This window comes from Augochlora pura, chromosome 11 (genome assembly GCF_028453695.1).
Source record: "Augochlora pura isolate Apur16 chromosome 11, APUR_v2.2.1, whole genome shotgun sequence".
NCBI classification, from domain to species: domain Eukaryota; kingdom Metazoa; phylum Arthropoda; class Insecta; order Hymenoptera; family Halictidae; genus Augochlora; species Augochlora pura.
In genome coordinates this window covers 18,138,626-18,152,930 of record NC_135782.1, presented here as the reverse complement: position 1 = coordinate 18,152,930, position 14,305 = coordinate 18,138,626, and the positions used below count along the sequence as shown (strand labels likewise).

At 44.9% G+C, this 14,305-nt stretch overlaps 1 protein-coding gene across 1 annotated transcript in view; it reads right to left on the bottom strand.

Moving 5' to 3' along the window:
• Nucleotides 1–14,305, bottom strand: part of LOC144476782 (uncharacterized) — a 454,423-nt gene that overhangs the window by 291,571 nt on the left and 148,547 nt on the right. The window lies entirely within an intron of this gene.

The following is a 14,305-nucleotide window of genomic DNA, read 5'->3' as shown; positions in this document are numbered from 1 at the left end:
AATTCTGTCGCAGAAGATTAAAACTAGTCGAACGAAATTAATTGAAATTAATTGAAAGGATTTAACAGTGTTTTTCCTATTTATTTTCTGCTATTGGTCCGTGGTCGAGTTATCGCCTAGCAATATCCTGAGGGTCCCAACAGCGTATCTTTTTCCCTGGGAGCAAATCGACTCGGCTGGAAAGCCGGGCACACAGCTAGATCGCTTCCCGGTCGAGCGATAATCGCTCGGTGTTTATTCAAATGGGATTCCAGCGTCGAAGCGGCCGGTTCAATATTTATCCTGGCCCAGGCTGTGTCGCGAGGCTAATAATCACATCGGTCTAATACGACACCGCGATCCCCTTTCTATTCCCAATATTATTCTTCGACGCCGGGGCACAAGCGTGTCCGCGCGTGCAACGGTAGCTAATAGCCCACCGCGGCAGTGATCGGACGCGAACACGTGCTGGAAAAACTTGTTCGGTAGTCGACCGACAACAGAAATTTGCGAGCGTTACTAAAACACACCAGGAGGAGACAGTCTCTGCTCGCTGTACCGTTACGGAGTTTAGCGAGGTATTTTTATTGGCTAACGTTGCCGCGAGATTTGCTGCTCTTCGGGATAATTAGGCTACGGATCAGGCGCCATCCGGTCAATTCTGGAAATTTTAGGTTTGATACACTCTTTAACGAGCTGATATCGGTGGTGAACATTTTTTGCGCTTTATCGTCGCTGTGGGACAGTGTATCGGAGCCAAAAAGAGGAGCAGCAAAAATTCTGGCATCGGTGATAGCTTGTTACCGTAACTGTCTAGAACTCGAAAATGTGAAGGTACGTTTCTCTCGGACCATTAACGGGCGAGATGAACACATAGATTCGGTACCGCGTAACGGCGTCTTCATTAAAGCCGCGGCTTCCCGGTACCGTTAAGCATAATTTTGGAAGTTACGCCGAAGGATGTTCGCACGAAGTAATCCGCCATTGTGCCCCGTGTTTCCGAAGTTTCTCTTAAGTATACGGCAGGCCGCTGCCAATTACATTCTCAACTTCTGACCCACACGGTTTTATAAAATTTCATTATGTGCTTCCACGTTGCGATAGTACCTTCACTCTTTCACCTGGCAGATGACTTACGAATTTTTTTGGAAAGGGGGAAAAGGATATTGAAAAAGAAGGATTTGGGCTTAAAAATGAGCACAGATACATTATCGTACGATTTTTTTTGACGTGTTTATGGCAGGTCGAATAATGGAACTTGAGAGTGTGGAGGGAGGAAAGTACCTTCACTCTTTCAGCTGGCATATGAAATAAAAATTTTTTTGGGTTGTTGGAGAAGGGTGTTAAAAGAGGTTGCTTTGAGCTTTAAAATGAGCACAAATAGATCCTCATACGATTTTTTTAGCATGTCTACAACACCTCAAGAGAAGTAAAATAAAAATAAAATGAGATAAAACTGAAATAAAATAAGAATAAAATAAATAGATGGAACAATTGCTTTCATCATCCCATTCAATTGTAATCTTAGCAAAAAGAGCTTACAACTGTCTTGTAAATTATTAAAAAAAGTCATTCGGTTTAGAAAGGACGTATCTCTTTCGATCATAGAATGCATCCTCAGCAAACACTGACAAGAAACGGCATCAATCAGCAAACGGTACAGCGAGCCGGTTGGATGGAAAAAATCCTAAATCAGTGATAACCAATAGGTAGCCGAAGAAGCGGTAAGGCGGAAGGGAAGGACAATAGGAAAGAACAAGAGCGGCGATGGCCGACCTCCGTTCCCCTCTTATTTACGAGGCACGCAACGCCACTTCAGGAACGTTTTAACGAACGAACGGTTCTCTTTTATAACAGCGGTTGCTCGTACAAATTAAGTGCCTTTCTTCCGATAATAAACGTCCGCCGGTAATTTAGAGATTTAGAAATTGTGCCGGCGCTGCTACCGCGCCGTCCTCGTCGACGTCTCTCGCGCGCGGTCCGCGAACAACAGGGAACCACCAGCGCGCCGGTAATGACGTCCTTTCTTCTTCCCCGATGAATTCATTCCGCGTTGCGATTCACGTGTCGCTCGCTTTCTAGCCTGTTTATCGCGTGTTCCATTACCGGCGAAGACCCACGGCTCGATGGAGCAAAATGAAAATCGACAACATAATTACGGTGTCCAACGTGCTCGAAAGCTTTTCCGGTCTGCCGCATGAATTTTATGCCACTTTCTTCCCTGCCAGGCGAGACTATGTATTGCGAACGGGTTTTCAGAGCTCCAACAAATAATCGTCTAATGAATAAACTATTGTTCGAGGCATTTATTCGAAAGTTCAGTCGATGATTTATTTGATATTTTATCTGATTTTGGAGTCGATGTTTTATTTCGTATTTTATTTGATTTTGTAGTCGATGTTTTATTTGGTATTTTATATGATGTTTTATTTGGTATTTTGTCTGCTATTTTATTCGATATTTTATCTGCTATTTTATTCGATATTTTGTCTGCTATTTTATTTGGAATTTTATTCGATATTATCATAAATTTAATTCGATTTCGAGTGAATTAATCGAATCAACCCCTAAAGAAAATTCAACCCCTACTTTCCACCCTTGAAAAAGTAATTCCCTACCAAACAAATGGTTGAAATTTTCTCTACAATCCTGAAACAAAAACAGTACCATATCCTAATTTTCTTATCCATCAAATCACCGAGTCAGTCATTCAGCCGGCGTGCTGGTACGCGCGCAGCATCGACAAAAGCCGTACGCGCACACGTATGTGCACAAGCTGACCGGTCCGGATGAGGCATCGCCGAGAGCGGACATAATTAAACGCCTCGAGATGGTTATCTGATATTGGCAATAAGCTGGCGTGGATCCGATACGACACTGACAAATCGGCGTATTGATTCGTCGGCGAACGCGGCAGCGGTCTCTCCGCGGAGCACTGGCAACGGCGATTAGATTAATTAACGAAGATTTCGAAAAACGAGCCGTGTCGCCGCGCAGGAGGAATCAATTTCGACGGCAGTCCTTTGCAATGGTGCCGGCTCCTCTCGGGGCCTCCCTGATCTGTTTCACATGCGATACCATCTGCGGAAATGCAGCCGGCAATCGGGATCCTTCGCTGTTTCTCTCCGCGGTGGTTTGGAGGATCGGCGCTCACGAACTCGGGATTCCAGATATCGCGGCTCGTTATCTCATCTAACTCACCGGTGGTCGATCGTTACGCGATCATTACGGTCACCGGGTCATTGCCACGATCGCTTAGATCTCTGAATGATAGCCTGCGATTCGTGGGTCAATTAAAGGCACCACGCTGATACACGATCCGCAGCGGTGAGATAGATGCTGTGGGGGGAGGAGGAAACGTCGTTAGGTACACGGGAACTGCCGTGAATGGGACACTTTTGTCCTAGACAAGATAAACGATGTTAGGCAGCCGAGTTTCTTATGGTTGACCAATTGCACCTTAGGTTTGTTCTATGGTATAGTTAGTTTGAAATAGGGTGTGTTAATTTTTTTATTGAGATATGAATGCTATAAGAGGGTTAGTGTGTTTTGTTTGATGAATATTATAGTAATTGTGTATCAAGATTAATTAAAGGCACCAAGGATTGGTAGACGCACAATAATAGGCTCCACGAGCCTATTTAATCAGAATTAAAATTTTAAATTAAGATTTGAATTTTAAAATTGAGATTAAGCTATTTTAAAGATCAGTTCTTTTGCTACAATAATAAATATTTGCAGTAGAAAGTGTTATAGTATACATTAATCTATAGCATAGCTATTTTTATAATTGTTTTCTTAATAATAGTAATTTTTGCTACGATTTTGTACATTTTATACACAACAGGTTCACCCTAAATATATACAAAGTGTTTTAGTTCAGTTTCAGAACAGTTGGATAATGGAGGTTAGGTCTATGTTACAGTACATTTAGGTCTACAATTCTCCTGAAATATCTCGGAAACTGAAGCAGATATAAATATATTGCAAAGGAAAAAGTTGTTTAAAATACCATCCTGTATATCATACTAAAACCTCAACCTAATCAAAAAACAAAAACTTTTCATAAATAAATATTATTTCTTTATCATTTTCCTCTTCTATTTTAATATTTAAAAGAAGTCTTGTCCCAGCTGGACAAAGATGAATTAAATAGCTACCTTAACAAGAATTTATATAAAATTTTGCTAACATTAATCACTATTGTTGCAAGAATTATAAATATTAATATAATCATTTTTAAAAAGGTTTAGTTCGTTCCAATTAAATCTCCGGATTAGGTAAGGCCCGATCGTCGTTCTCGTTGACAAGAGGGCCACATTTGACCGGGCACCGTGAAAAATAGAAAGCACGGATTTCTCCAAATAGAAACGCCGCTACGACTGGCCTTCTTCCGGCGACAGTTCGTTAGACAATGCGCGGATATGGGTTAACGGGCATCGAAATTGGCCGGCCGCTTAAGGAGCCGTGGAATTGGCGTAACTATCGCTTCGTGAACGGTCGGATAAATATTTAGTCAGCCGTACAGTCCCCCTACGACACCTACCGCCAACAACAGCCGGCTCTAAGAAACTCAACGTCCAAGACATCGTCCGCGATGGGCGTCCCGCCGCTGTCAATCACCTAATTTGGGGGATCGATCGTCGAAACCGGGCGTAATTGCAGGCCTGCCGCACCGGGGCCCCGGTTGTTGCGGCCGAATAAACATTCGAGAGCGGCGTGGCGCGGATACGTTTCATCGAATGACGCTATTTAATTACAGGCCGTTTCATATCGTTCCACAGTGATTAATCGCGAGGTGCCCGGCACCACGGACACCGGGCTTGCAATTAAATCAATTAATTGGCCAGCTGTAACTCGAAAGGCGGGCCCCCACGCACATTGTTGCGCGACGTCATAATCGACTTGGCGAGGATCGTTCTCGTTCTCCAGAACCTGATCTTCGATGCTACTCTTTGATGCATGCTAAACTTGTTTTATTTTTTAAGATTTATTTTTCAGTGATCTGAGAAGCTTTTTTAGGGGCATTTCGAGGTTATGTCAACAAAGTGTTAAGGTTATGTCTGAGAAGCTTCTTCGAGTATATTTCTAGGTTATGTCAACGTCGTGTTAAGGTTACGTCTAAGAAGCTACTTCGAGGATATTTCGAGGTTATGAAACTCATATTAAGGCTATGTCTGAGAAGCTTCTTCAAAAATATTTCGAGGTTTCGTTAAACTGTAAAAACGTGCGAATAAATAGTAATTAATAAGGATGGTCACAGATAGGAAAAGAATAGAGAGGAAGTAAAAAATAAAGAGGAAGACAAGGGAAAAGTGAAAAATAAAAAACAAAAAAGAAAGGAAAAAACAGAAGGAAATTAGAAAAATAGAAAAATAGGAGCATGGAATGAAAGAAGAAAGAAATAGAGAAAAATGCAGAAGGAGAAGTATTAAAAAATAAAAAATGAAAGGGAAAAAGAATAAAAAAAGAAAAAACAAAAAGGGAACTGAAGAAAGAGGGAAGAAAGAAAAAGGGAAAAGAGAAGGAAAGGAGAAAATTAGCAGGCAGAGAGCACACTGGTTTCGGTCCACTGGACGCGCTCGTTGCGCCGAGAATTTGAAGAGGTTCCGGGGTAACTACGAAATCGCTAGTCTGCGGACAATTATTATAGTGGATGTCTCTATGGGGTAGGCATAGGGGATCGCGACTCCCGGATCAGCGGCGTGTGTCCAGCCAGCCGTGATACTGGTTATCTCACGCCTGGATACATCGCTGACCACCATTCCAACGGGCATAGTCAACGAGATTGCCTACTGTGCAGCCACTTATCAACGGAATGCATTATCGTCTGCCTAACACGAGATTTCAGGGAATTACACGTTCCTATCCTTAACTATCCTGCCTTGTCGATGCAAGGTCATCTCGAGTGATTCGCAGGCAATTGCTCATTCGAATGCAGTTTTATTATTTTTATGGAAACGATAGTTTCTTTTTGATTAATTCTAGGACAGGAAGGATTGATCTTGGAATGACGTCACTTTTACGTAAGAAACATTATTGGATACAGGAGGTCTCGAAATAAAATTTTAATTATTAGGATATTATTTATTAATATAAGAAGGTAAAGAGAGAAGACCTAGATGTTTTATTATTGCTAGATTTATTTAAATTCTTGTCAATAGTATGTCAACTCTATGGGAAGATTGAGAGGAAGTTTAAAATGTCTTAACCTAGCTTGGGCCTAGCTTAGACCTAGCTGAGACCTAGCTTAGACCTAGCCAAAAGGAAACCCAGATGGCAGCACCGTGACTCTGATTTCTTAAAACCCTAAACAAACTCCTGAAATTCATGTAATCCTCATCTCTAATTCTCCATCTCCTAATTTTTACCATAACCCTATAAAACACACCAACCATTAAATCAACAAATTAAGGACATGACTAAAAATTCTAGAAGTCGACCGGAAGTAGGCAGACACTTCCCGCGAAATTCTCGCGGTCGATAAATCTCGTCCGAAGAAACGACAACGTGAAACAACCAATTTCCGTGGCACAGATCGTGGCGCAATTAAATCGGCTTAATCAAAGCAATTACTACGGCGCTCGGTTACAAGCACGGTGAAAAACGTGTCGGTGGAAATAAGTCCGGCCACTTTAGCAAGTCATCGCTAATAGAAGTGCGATCGGGCAGCCGGAGAACTGCCTTGGAGATCTGCTGTGTTACGCCTCGGCGCGAATAATTAACGGGAAGATTAATGATCCGCAGACTGATTACCCGGTGTCACTCTCCATTAGACCCCGCGGGGGAACCGGTTCCGCGATTTAGGCTAAAAATTTCGGGTCCGGCGAACGACCTCGCGGCCCACCAAAAATTGCCTTTCGTTTTCGCGGGGACCCGGTCCGGCTATGGTCGCCGGCCCTGCAAAGAGCAGCAGTGATTTATTGTTCAGCGCCCTCCGGCGCTGATGCCCCAGGCACCCCCTGCAACGCGAAACACACGTTGCAAGCTCGTCCGAGTCGCTTCGGCTGCTGCCTGAACCGCGATAAACTTATATCGGCTGACGTGCACGTTGCTCCCAGTTCGCGGCGACCGAAAAATATAATTACACCAATAATTGGGTACCAGTAACAAAAGATTAACCCTTATTCCAAGGAAAAATTTATTGCCTCAATTTTAAAAGAAAATTTGGAAAATAGAAAAATTGAGAACAGTGTACTTCCTTTTATTGTCATATATCATCTATTCCAAATGAAAATATGCCCTTTTTAATATGCCCTTCAAATAAAATAATTCATTTTGTTCAAGAGAGTCGCGGTCCCAGCTGATCACTGTCCAAAGCCGCGTTTCCATTCTGCCGTCCTTTCCGATCGGACCCGATGGGAGCCGAACGCGTTCGCCCCGGTGTCACGCTTGTTATCAGCCGAGAGAGAGAGGCACCTGCGCGCGGACCTGTTGAATCTTCGCGTCTTCATGAATGTTTCAGCGGCGTATTAGATTCGCTCGTTATCTGGCCGGATGTTTTATGCATCCGCGGTATCTACCGGCGGAGGACACAATAAAAACAAGCTTAAGCGGGAATAATAGAGCTTTTATACCTGCCACGGGGTATGTTTACGAGGTCCGTGCCGGCCTCCGCGATGAGAGAGACTGACGGCTGTCGTTTAACCTCTACGCGCTACCGCAACGAATAAAAATCATTTTCACAAGAATAATAGTGCGTCGCGCCACTGCACTGGCCAGTTCATAAATCTTTTACGAGGCTCGTCACTGCGCTGGCCGACGGCCGGCTGTCGCTTGTCACCGCGGAATTAATCCCTCTGTCGGTAACCGGATGCTGGCTCGATAGCGTAGGCTACTTATAATTCTTTATTTATCCATTGTTTCTTAATTTTGCGGGTTTATATTTTTTTTATCAGTGGAGGAGGGACTTGAGGAGCTAGGAGTTACTTGGCAAGAAGGGGTTGGCTGAGAGCATACAGAAAATAATTTATTTGATTTAGGATTAGGCCTGATTTAAGGTTATGCCAACGAAATTTATAAAACGGAATAAGAGCAAAAAGTAAAAAGTAACAGGCATTGGTAGTTCTTTTAGGTTAAGTCTGGATATGGTGCATGGTCTCAACACCTGGATGAAACAAAGACAAATAGGATTGCCTTCATGGAAATAGGATTTGACGTGGTTCTAGAGAAAAATCTCAAAAGCTGACTGGCAGTCTAGATGGCGCTTAAGGCTAAACTTAAGACGTTCTTGTATAGATAAGACATGACTATGAATACTACCCTTAGCTGGGATTTCGCCTGTTTTGGAGCCACCTTAAAATATTTAAAAATAAAACGCCATCAGACATTGCTAGTCACTTAGACCTTAGATCTGACTTAGGGTATGAATTAAACTTGGACTTAGGTTCTGACGCAGGTCTAGGTTAGAATAGGAGTCTAACTTAGTCTTGTCAGAGGCTTTTATAGCTATACAGCCATCATCTGACTCTGACATTGATTATCCTATACCCGAAGCACTAACCTCAAAAGTCCACAAGAAGATTAGACCTCGCATTATCGCAACTGTAACCAAATAGAATGCAGTGGATCGCACTACAAATTCCTCGGCTCGCACAAAATCGCCTCGTTTCCAGAAAAACGCGTCAGACCAAGATTCGACTCGCTCGAGCCACGGCGCATCTGTTGTACCAAAAGTCCGCCGCGGTTTCCGGAAGGCCAGGCTGGGATTCGTCCCGGCTGGCAACGCCGCTCGTTACCACGAGGAAGAGGAAGGTGCCGCGTAAAATGCGAATATCTTTTTTTTTCCCCTTCCCTATCCCTCTCTCCCTCTCTCTTTCTCTGACTCTCGTAGCCGGCAGCTGTCTCGTTCTTTTTACGAAACGTGTCGAGTCAGTCGCTCCTAGGCTAGCTCGCAGCCGTAACATCTGCCGTCGCTGATTGTTGAGTAGCGGTGCCCCGCGAACGAATAGTCGGCTCTCGAGCGTGGCCGCGTGTCATCCTTCGGCCGTGCCGTCGCAGTTTTATTGCGTTTCGTCGCTAAATCATACCGCGGGCTTCTCCGCGGCGAGCTCAGCGCGCGCGCGAAATTCCGCGCGAATTACACGTTGCCGGAGAAAGGGCCGCGTATACGCAAAAGAGTCGCGCGCGCGCGCGCGATCGCCTCGTTGATTTCACTTGTTCCGTTTTGATAGGCTCGTTGGGGTCAATTCATGGCGTCGCGTCGCGTCACGGACCGTCATCAACCCGGAAAAATCAGCTACGTGATTGCCGATTCACCGCTAGCCGACGACACGTCCCAGGCCTGTCCGCGGCCGATCGCCGATGAGAGCCGGTCGCCGCCGTTCCACGTGACAATGTATTCTTTCGCGGAATAACGTAAGCAACCGATTCACCACCAGAGCGGACAATGACCCGTGACGCGCCGATTTATCGTCTGCCCGCGGGATACGAGACGGCGGATAGAAGATTAGGTCCTACAGGTGCTGCCGAATGGAGGATGGCTCGTGGACTAGGCACCTGGCACTTTAATCCATGCATTTATTTTATTAGTTCATTTTCCTGTATTTATAATGAAGATTAGGTCTCGATTAGGCTTCAGAAATAAGTCATTGGGTTTTCTGTGCTGTCATCTATGGCTAAAAACCCAGTGACTTATACCCTAACCTACCTAACCCTGACATAACCTAGTACTACAGTGGTACCTACTGTTGAAGGTGATTTTTTGCTCTAGTAGGGTCTACTAGGCATTAAAGATGGCTTCTGTTCTTCCTTACAGTACCCTAGGCATTAAAGATGGCTTCTGTTCTTCCTTAGAGTACCCAAAACATTAAAGATGGCTTCTCCAATAGAGTCTGCTAGATACTGAAGACACTATCTTTCTTTATTAGGGCCTACCAACTGTTAAAGGTGACTTCTTCCTCTAGTAGGGTCTACAAGGTATTAAAGATGACTTTTGTTCTTTTTTAGGGTCTACTAGGTCTACTGGGTCTGCCACAGTGGACGTGCGAGAGAAAGACTCGTGAACATAACCCTTAGTAATCGGACGCCGCAACAGTGGCGGGATTTAAAATTTCGAATCGAAAGTTATAGAGAGGATAGTGAAAGTGTCGAAATGAAAGAAATAGGGGATTCGAGTGAAAGTTACGGATGTAACTGTAAAAGACGATTTGCCATTTACTTTTGACTTGAAATGTCAACAACTGTTTTAAATTTGTTGAAATTAATGTTCTCTATGCTGTAGAGCTTACAAAGAAGAGATTAGAAATTAGAAAGCTCTGTTAATATTAATTTTCTGTATACCCTGTTATGCTAAACCCTATAGAATAACCATAGGAAGAAGAATAAAGATGTCAAAAATTATTGCCGATGTAATAATGTTGCTAATTTAAAATCCTCATCTCAGACATATATACTTTACCTGTAAAAGCATATGAGGGTCTAAGATTCATCTTTACGTTGATCTAAAAACGATACTATAGACTTTTGCCCATGCATAACCATCTAACCCCTATACCAAGAGATATCTCCCATCTTAAAATCCTCAGAAACACTCAAATCTCTGCATCATACTAAAATCTACATCAGCAAAGTAAGCACAGATTTAAACAGGTCGTAACATTAACCTAAAAATATTCCTAGGGACTTTTGCTCATCAGCTATCCCCTAACCTCTAAAGGTGAACACCCTGGAGCTATTTAGAAATTAAAAATCCCGTGTTAGTGATCAATAATTTCAATAATACTGTCGCTAAAAGATGATTTACTCTAATAGACGGCAAATAAAATTTCAAAAGGGTGGTCGTAAGTCAAGAAAAGCTGGAAAACCACTCGTCGGATCGTTTCTTAAGCGGCATCCACCTGTCGGTCGGACGAAGGACGCTGGATCTATCGATCCTCGCGCACGATCGACGAAGAAAGTAGGCGCTCGATCGTGGCCACGGCAAACACAGCGCCGCGTCTCTTATCCACGTGCAGGTATGCGCGCGCGCTCGCGCCACCAGGAAAGATCATCATCGATCGAGAATCCGTGGGCCGCGTGTGAATCGTCGGAGTTATGCCTTCGACAAAAGCCACCGTCGAGAGCCTCGCCGTGGCAATTCCGTCTGCGGAGGCACAATCGAACCGAGACGCGCCCCGTTCCAGGCTTTTGCCGGGTCCCTCCTACTCCCATCTTAACTGGGCAACACACGCCGCGGATGGCCACGTACGCGAGAACGCGGGCGCTCGTGAGAAAGGAACCGACTCTCAAACGCACGCGTTTACGTGCGCAATTAACGCTCGAAAATTTATCCGTGCTGCGATCCTCGCATCACCGCAATTATATATATAGTTATGTACATGTAACTGTGCATATACTGTAGTCCAACCTGCTTCTACAATAGTCGCTGATGAGGATAAGGCTTTAGGGGATTCCCCAAGTCATCCTGAAATCACGGTCTACTTCTCGACCAACTTTGGGATTTTTTTCCGGACAAGTGAGCAATCCTTTGGCGGCCAGATTTCGTGGGTGGGTTCGTGTGGGTTTTAAGAGTCAGCAGGAATTTTTTCATTGAGATAGCACGAGTAATAATAAAATCACGTGTTTGGGAAAATTGGATGACAGTCGCGTACTTTGGTTACACCCTGTATGCACGAGTCCCAGGGCACGTGTGTGCCAGTGCACGGATGCGCGAGCGTGCCAAAGAGGGAGAGTATGCCAGTGTGGCCACACCTCGAGTGGTATGCGATGCTCGTCGCGGCAGGCTGGTCGACATGTAAATTCGTAGACGTAAAACTCGGTGCTGCGGGCCACTTGGAGCAACGAAGAGGAGCGCAACCGCGAGGACAGGACGGTAATCGACGATAAAGAGCTGCTAATAGACAAAAGTGTCCCTCAGACACCCAGAGACAAAAATTAACCCACCGAATTTCAAGAAAACTTGTCCTCAAGGCTCTGGTCCAGCAATTTTAGCATTTATGCTACTTTAGTATCATTGCTACCTGAGTATCAGTGCTAACTATCCTAGCTCCTGATAGACAAAAGAGTCTACCAAACACCCAGAGACACATATTAGTCCACTGAATCTCAAGAAGTCTCTTTTAACTCATCCTCAAAGCACTGATCAAGCAACTTTAGCATTTATGCTACTTTAGCACCATTGCTACCTGAGGATTTCTGCTGAATATCCTAGCTCCTAATAGACAAAACAGTCTCCCAAATACCCCCAGCTAAAAATTAACCCCCTCAATTCCCAGAAAACTCTTTCCACCCATCCTCAAAGCGCTGACCAACCCGAACGAAGCGAACAGTTCGCTTGACAGCCGATTCCAGCTGAAATCGTCAAGTATCACGGTCCCAGCCAGCCGTGGCTGTCGCACAGCCAGCCAGAGCGAGACTTTTACCGTCGATATCGAATCGATCGACGATCTGGAACTGGTCTCTCTAATTAGAATCGAGCGCGGCCGCAGAAAATTGTGTCCGGTGGAACAGAATCCGCCGTTGTATCGTGGCTACGAATCTCAGCCGGTGGAATCGCGGTACGTGGGCTGGGCTGCGATACCACCGCGGAGTGGACACTCCCGGATCTCTCTCTCTGTCTCTTCTTGCGTCTCTCCGTGCTGTGGAAGAGGTGTCGTCACCGCTTGGTCGCGCTCCTCTTCACCGCGCTTGCTCTTCTCCGAATTACGTAACCGACGGCGGTGCGCGCCGCTTCATGTGCGTCCGCTTGTCGGGAACTTTGATCTGCTCTCGGCGGCCACTGTCGCTCAGCTTTTACGACGGCTGTTCCGCATCGATTTATAGTTCTTGCTTTGTCAAACGCTTTCTGACTTCGCCCGCCTCTGAGGATCGCTTAAACCTTACGACGCCTTTCGCGCTGCGTTGATCGACACTTAATTGTCTTTAATATTTTTAATAATAGAACCAGACGATTTTTGGTTATTCTATTGTCTTTATGTTCTTTCCATATACTTTTGCGATTCCTTTTACACCAAAATCGCCGCGACAACGTAAGCAAAGGCGATGGAAGCTCGCGGAAGATCCAGCAGCGAAAGAGAAAGGAAAAGTCCGTCCGCGCTAAAACTGCAGAAGTGTCCAACGGGTTGGGTGGTGGCAGCATAACATGATCGCCACGGTCTGAGCGTGTGTGCGCCGACGGGACTCGGTGTGCACGTACCGCACCTTCGTCACGAAGAACGAATAAACGAACGTACGTACGTACGAACCGGCGCGCATCGTTCCGTTCTAAATCGACGGACTGTCGGTGCATTACGTCGGCGCAACCCGTGCATCTGCCGGCCATTCAGGCCTTTGTCTCCCGGCAACGTGGGCGTTGCGGAATATCTATTGTCGGCGCGGTCGGTTGCCGGGAAGGGAGGCCGCGCGGCGACGCGGCCCCGAAGACCGTTCGCATGATGCGCGCGATGCATCATCCCAGATCCTAGATCCGGCGAGCCTGGCGATAACGGGAAGGGCAATATGTCCGACGGACGCGTGAAACGTGGAACGCGAGCCCTGTAAACTGCCATTTGAAAGTCTAATCGATTCACGGTGTTACGCTGGATTTCGTGGAAATTTTAAAGATACCTCTAGCGATATTTCTATTATTATTATTTTATTTTGTTGGTCAGTGGTACAGACACATAGGGTCGTGGATATTTTTAGTTATAGTGTCAGGGTGTATAGAATGTGTAAGAAATAATTTATGCACAGTTGCAGCTAAGTGTCATTGATTTTTAATGTTTGGTCATGGGTACCAAGAGAGGTGGCAGGTTTCTCAGCTTCAGCAATATTAAATTACCAATCCCCCACCTTCAGCAATATTCAATCACCAATTTTCCAAATTAAACATTTTTCACCTCCAAAAATATTAATTACTTCAGCTTCATCAAGCCTGAAAGCTTAAATCGTCGTTAATCGAGAAAAGCAATCGTCTCTGCCCTAAACAAGTGAATCCTAATTGGTTTACACGGAGGAACAGGTGTCCCAATCGCCACGATCAATCTCTAACAACCTAATCCAGTAGGGAACAGCCTTCTCCAATGGATTACGTCTCTCAGAATTTTTACGATTTCCGAATTGCTTATGAGCCGCGAAATCACCGGTTTCTCTATCGATCAGAGAAAAATCTTACGATCCCGTAACTGCGGGCATAGAGCAGGTATGAAGACGGCGAGCGTTCGCGAGGATCGCGTGGGCGGCCATTTGCCTATTTACCTAGATGTGATGAGAAATCGAAATTAGAAATCAGAGAGATGTAGGTGCGGATTGACGGTATGTTCTAAGACGTGAAATCATGCTCGTCGATATAGTGATTATTGTAGAGTAAGGAATTTTTATTTGGGAAGAGTATAGCGTTTTTGGTTTG